Source organism: Corvus kubaryi, unplaced genomic scaffold (genome assembly GCF_017639235.1).
Source record: "Corvus kubaryi isolate FWS band 111438036 unplaced genomic scaffold, C.kubaryi_AGA036_p1.0 37312, whole genome shotgun sequence".
Taxonomy (NCBI): domain Eukaryota; kingdom Metazoa; phylum Chordata; class Aves; order Passeriformes; family Corvidae; genus Corvus; species Corvus kubaryi.
The window spans coordinates 4,203,172-4,209,371 of record NW_024581098.1 but is presented as its reverse complement, the minus strand read 5'-3'; the positions used below and the strand labels follow the sequence as shown (position 1 = coordinate 4,209,371).

At 39.1% G+C, this 6,200-nt stretch overlaps 1 long non-coding RNA gene across 1 annotated transcript; it reads left to right on the top strand.

The window, feature by feature from the left end:
• Positions 1-207: 207 nt before the first annotated feature.
• On the top strand, positions 208-5,242 carry LOC121665150. Its single transcript, XR_006016253.1, has 2 exons — positions 208-697; positions 3,947-5,242. It is a non-coding gene; the product is annotated as an uncharacterized LOC121665150 (long non-coding RNA).
• Positions 5,243-6,200: the final 958 nt, after the last annotated feature.

The following is a 6,200-nucleotide window of genomic DNA, read 5'->3' as shown; positions in this document are numbered from 1 at the left end:
CAGGACTTGCAGTGGAAGGACCATCAATGTGCAATCATAGAATGGTTTGGGTTGGAAGGAATCTTAAAGACATCTAGTTCCAACTCCCCTGCCATGGGCAGGAACACCTTCCACTAGACCAGGTGGCTCAAAGCCCCATCCAGCCTGACTTTGAACACTTTCAGGGACAGGGCATCCACAGCTTCTCTGGGCAACCACGTTCCAGTATCCCACCACCCTCACAGTAGAGAATTTCCTGTTAATATCTAATCTAAACCTACCTAAATCTAATCTAAACCTATTCAGTTCAAATACCTTGGAGCACCACCACCTTGGAGACAGCTTTCCATGCTAAGGAAAGTACACAGTCACGTGTTACCTGCTGGTAACTGCTTGTGGAGGCAGAGTACATTGTTTGTACAGCTGGGTTTTTATACAAACTGAGCTAGACATAGAAATAAATATCTCAATAATTCATTGAGATTATTCAGGCACCTGGACATTGGCACTCTGCAAATACATAGGAGGCACTGATAAGAGAAGCTTGTATCTCAGTTAAGTGTCAGGCACTTGCTTTTCAGTATTGAAGGTTCGTGCTTAGAGCTTGGGAGATGCCTCTTCATTCACCATCAGTGGTGAAATCAACAGTTGTTTCACATAGTCATGGGGGCAAAATACCTGGATTGTACTTTTTGGAAGCTGATGACACTGGATAAATGTGAGTTTCTGTGTACAGTTCACCTTTCTGTTCTGTGTCTTTTGTCCTGATCTTGTAGAGTTTAGTTCATCCATCATTTTTATCTCCATGTTTTCCAACAAAAACTGAGAGTTTTCTTCCAGTACTCTGGCATCCTCATGCATCTGCCAGCAGGGCAGAGAATGGTTTCATATCCCACATAGAAAAAGACAGATTTTGGAAATAAGCTGAATATACTGGATAGTTGGCTTCTGTTAATAAGAAATCATTGCTATATTGAGAAAATAAATTACTATTTATATCAATATAAAGGGGGAGATGTGAGGGTTTTTTTAAATGTTGGTCCTTGCTCTAGGCTTATTTGCTTCTGATTCCAAACTGCTCAGATCCATTCAGCAAATCACTTTTTCATTCTCCTTGATTGTGAATTCTCAGCCCAACATCTGTCGTGCAGAATCTTTGCTACTGCTGTGTGCATTTCTGGCATTTAAAGGAGGAAATCTGGACAATGGTGGAGAGGCTTGTATGCAGTGCGTCAATTTTCACTCGTTTACTCCTGCATTGTGCAGAATTAAGATGGAGTCTTGGGGGAAGATAACAGAATTAGCTGTGAAAATGCAGGAATACACGTTCCTTGACTTCCTTTAGGTTACTGAGTGGAAAAGTCTGCGCCTCTGGTTTTTTTAATGAAAGTGAGCAGGAGCTGACCTGCAGGAGTAAGAATAGACCATAGTCTAAAGTTCCATCCAGAAGCGAGGATTTACCGTTCAGCGAGTCCAAAATGTCCTCAGAATATTAGGAAAACCAAACCAATGAAGATAAAATCATAGAATTGTTAAGGTTGGAAAAAAAATCTCTAGGATCATCCAGTCCAAATCAGCGTCAGCCAAGTCTGTCACAGGAAAGAACCATGGATAAGGACATAGCATGAGACTAGAGAAGCTTAGTTACATTTTTGAAACAAGTGATCCTGCCAACTGTTTTAATTTTTCAGTGTCTGTAGAATTGCAAACATTAAGAATCTTTTGTAACTCTAAATTCAGAGAGAAATTGAAATATTTAAGGAAAAACAGGTCCACAATTAGTTGATAGGATAAAATTGCCAAAATTCATGGCTAGTTTCTTAAAAACTATGTTTGAAGGTATTTTTCTGGTTATAAAATTTAAGTTACTGTATGATCAACATTTTTCAAATTAAGGGTCTTAGTTTTGATTTCCTAAAATAGGAATTTCAGAACATTCATTTCCTGGTTATAAAATTACTTGCTTGCTCTGCCATACAAGTCTAATTATGTTCTTCATTGTGTAGGACAGCTCAAAAAGTAATCTAGAAATACATTCGGTGTCACCTATTTCGGATAAGTACATCATGTGGCCTAGAATGAATTAATCTAAATTGGAGGGGAAATCTGCATTTGTCTTTTCAGTTCCTTCAAAATCAAGTGAAAGGCCAGTGAAAACAGCCATGGGATTCCAGGGAATTTGAAGAGTGTTACTGGATTTGGGGAATGTACCTTCTCCATTCTGCATCTTCTAAATTTTTGGAGAAATAATGTCAAGACCTTTATGAAGTGTGTAGGTGACAGCAAAGAGGAATTATATGTACAGTGGTGCCAGTGGTACTCGAATACTTAATAAAAAAGGATTTAGAGAAACTTGGGCAGAAAATGAAATAACTCTTGGGAGGAATAAAAGGAAATATGTGTGAGGTGTCAGTCACAAGGTGTTCTTCTCTCTGGCATCTGATGATTGTGAGAGGGTTACAAAAATAAAGAGATTAAGGACTACTGGAGCAGAGCAAAGCTTTAGGAAAGTGGGCTATGAAGTACATTTAAATCAGGATTAAATATTACAGAATTTCTTCTGCTGCAAAAAAAGGATGATTTTATTCACATAATTTAGAACCTAAACAATAGGATTGCCAGAAATCTGAAGGCTGACTTGTCTCTGGTGCCCCTCAGTAGTCTTACACTGCTGAGGGTGGTGCTGGTGGTGGTGGTCTGCTGGGAAGGTCTGCTTCACCCAACCTGCAGGGCCTTCACTCATGGAGACAGTTTGTTTCAGTGCTTCACTGTTCTTACAATTAGAGGGCTTATCCTGATGTTTAACCCAAATCTTCCTTGCTGCCGTTTAAGCCCATTCAGTCTTTTCTGCTCTTCACAGGCAGGGAAAATAACTTCTTCCTATACTCTTTCCAGCAGTCTGTTAGATAGCTAGGCTGTTAATTTTTCCCTTTTGCTTTTCCATTGTTTTATCGAAATAGTCCTGATAATCAGCCTTTCTTCATAGATCATATTTTCTGCACTCTTAGAATTTTCAGTGATCTTCTGTGGACTCCCTCCCTTCAATTCAGATTCTTTCTGCTTTCAGATCCCAAGAATGACCGTGTTATCTCAATTTGAGGCCGAGCAGACGGGTGGGACTGGTCTGCACGCCCTAGAGGCTGAAATTGTACCCTGTGTCCCAGATCACTGTTTGATTTGTCCATGACCTGTTTGACTTGGATTCAGTTTGGGCCCAGCAACCCCCTGCATCCTTTTTGATAAAGCTACTTTTAACTGTTTCTTTCCCATACTGTATTTGAAGAATTATTTCTTAAGTATAGAATATTTTGTTTATCAGTACTTAGTGATATCATAAGCTTTTAAACCGTAACTTGAACTTCTCCTAATCATTTTAAAATCTGGTCCTATATCTCAAGAAGCTGACAGCATTTCCCAGGTAGGTATCATCTGGAAATTCAGAAAAAGAGGGCCATGCTATTGTAGGATAATTCCTATTGATGGGCCCTCAGTAAGTCATCAAGCCCAGTCTTCTGCTCAGAACTTGGGGTCCCATCACTCAACTCATCAACTAAAATGCTGGAAGGAACTGGAGTCGAGCCAGAATTGACTCTGCTGCAGTTGCTGCTGTGACTGTGTAACTAGTTTTCCACCCATTTTTGACTGACTGGTTAACAGTCTTGCTTAGACCTTATTTTTCCAGTTTACTTATGAAAAGGCCATAGAAATAATGCTAAAAGCTTTACTGAAATTGAGATGTGAGATCTACTGCTCTTCAGTCCATGGGGCTTGGTACTCTGTCAGGGAGGGAGGTTAGACTGGGTTGGCTCAGCATCTTCTTGACAAATTCATATTGACCGTAGCTGGTTTATTTTTTATGTCTGAGGGTGCTTATAAACCATTGAGTTGTGCTAACACTCTTCTAGAGAATGCAATGAAGCTGATGATACTAACTCCCTGTCTCTGCTTCTTTTTTTTTGAAATCTAGGTGGCTATTATGTTCATTCTTCCCCAGTTTTCCTTGCATCACCTGATTTCACAAGTTCTGGAAGATAACTCCTGATGGCCCTGTGACTGAATCAGTCACCCCTTCAAGTGCTACCCAGTGACAATCCTGAAGCTCACATCAGTATAAAACATACAGCTCATAGGTGTTCTCTCTAACTTACTTGAGACTGAGATGTACCCTTTTGTCTCTGTTGCCAATTGTGTTAATTATCTGATTATAATCAATATTTTTAGGAATGGTTTTCCCTTGTAGCTGACCAGTTGGCACCTTGCTGTTCCCCTGAACTGCTGATGTCCATCATCATGTGCCCTTTTTTGTTGTTTTTAATGTCCTTTCCTGGTCACACAATTTTTTGTTTGGCGTTTCTTATTTCACCGTTACAGGCTCGTACTATAGGTTATCACTTTTTGTGTGCTACCTTTCCTCAAGGAAAGAAGTTCTCCAGAAGAGGAAACATTGTTAAAAGTTGTCCTCTGGCAATACTTACCACTTCTCTGCAGTAAAAATTGACTTGCTTCTTCAAAACCTTGTTTGAACTGAAAAAGAAACACAAAAAACCTGCGTGACAATCAAAGCCCATCAAGTAATTTTCAGCTAAATATTAAAATACCTCCTGACCATTATTGAAAATTTCTAAAATGTAAAGGTAACATGGATTTCAAGGTCTTCAAGATCAATAATATACAATACACAAGAGAGGAACTATGATGTTCAGATCATAAAGACAAACTGAAGAAAACAATACTTTGACACAGCATATGTTTTTATCAAGCTAAAGCTAGTCCTGAAACAAAAAGAGGGGTCCATACTGAATATCAGAAAATGAATTGTAATACTGACTACAGAAAAATGATAAAGAAATAGTGAGCATAATGTCTGTTTTGTCTAAACATGAAGAGCCTAATGGATTAAATCCCTTTTATGTACTGCACAAAAATAATTTCAAAGGACTAATTCACCTATCATAAACACTAAATTAAAATTAGCTGCACTTTCTCACTTTCCTACACATTTTGCAGAATTTAGTATTTTTTGACTGGTTCTCTGTGGCTATACAGCTGGTATTTATGTGCACCAGTGTTAGGAAGTATAAATGGGTACCAGTTTACTATTACAGGATTTTAAATCAACTTAATGTTCATTTTACCTGTGAATAGATCTCTGTCACTTGTCAAGAAGAAAGAATCTGTTTCATCTAGTGTTAATTTATGGTTAGGGGTATGGTAAAAACTCTGGTTCAAAGCATGCACACAGAAAATAAAACCACTGGCATTATTTATGTTTTGATTCTTTTTTTCCTTAAAATAGAGTGAGATTTGTTTGGAACTGGAATGCATATGCAGAAGCATCCCAAAGTTTAACATCCAACCAACCAAAGTGCTGCAAAACCCCCACTGCAGCTGCCACTATCAGTCCTCTGCAGTGATGCCCCCCGTCACTTCGCCAGGAAGGAGCTGTTGTGGAAAATAAATAAATTGTCTATCATTCAACCAAGCAGGAGAGGTCTCAGCTTTGGCAGACGCAGAAGTGAGAAAGAAATAAACGCTAATCAGATATTTAGAAAGGTAAACATTCCTTGTTCATGCCTCAAAAATAATCTGTCTGCTTCTTGATGCAAAATGTTATTAAAGAATATGGGGCTCATACACACAGAATTTCTACTATCGAAGATCGATGGCATAGAGAAGTAGGTTTATTATTGCTTAAATGATAGGGTTTTATTTAAAAAGTACTTGGTATTACACAATCATCTTTCCTTATGTTTCAAAATCGTTACTCTTTAGTTGTCTCTCTACTTGCACTCTAAAACTTACTAATGTACTTTATACCCATCCGCCTACCAAGAGCTGCATGAATTCACCATGTTCGCTCTGAAGCAACAGGGAATGAAGCTGAGTTATGCAGCACAAGCACATAAAGTGTCCCAAAGCACGTGGGTGGGGTAATCATGATTGCTTCTTAATAATGCGTGCATTAGTGTGCATTATGCATGTAAGTTACGTTGTAGTTACAGAGTATATCTGCCAAAGACTTCTTCTGCTGAAAATTATCACCTTTGTAAGCAGGAGGACCTTGCCCTGCAGTCAGTGTGGACAGCAGGCCATACTGAGCAAGCCTCTAATGTCTGGGAATGTTTGTACCTGTGTCTGGAAATGCTTGTGAGCTCCAAGGCCAACTGGCAGAGCGCAGGAGCACTGGGAGTTTCCTGGAATGGTGCTTCTTGGCACAGGCC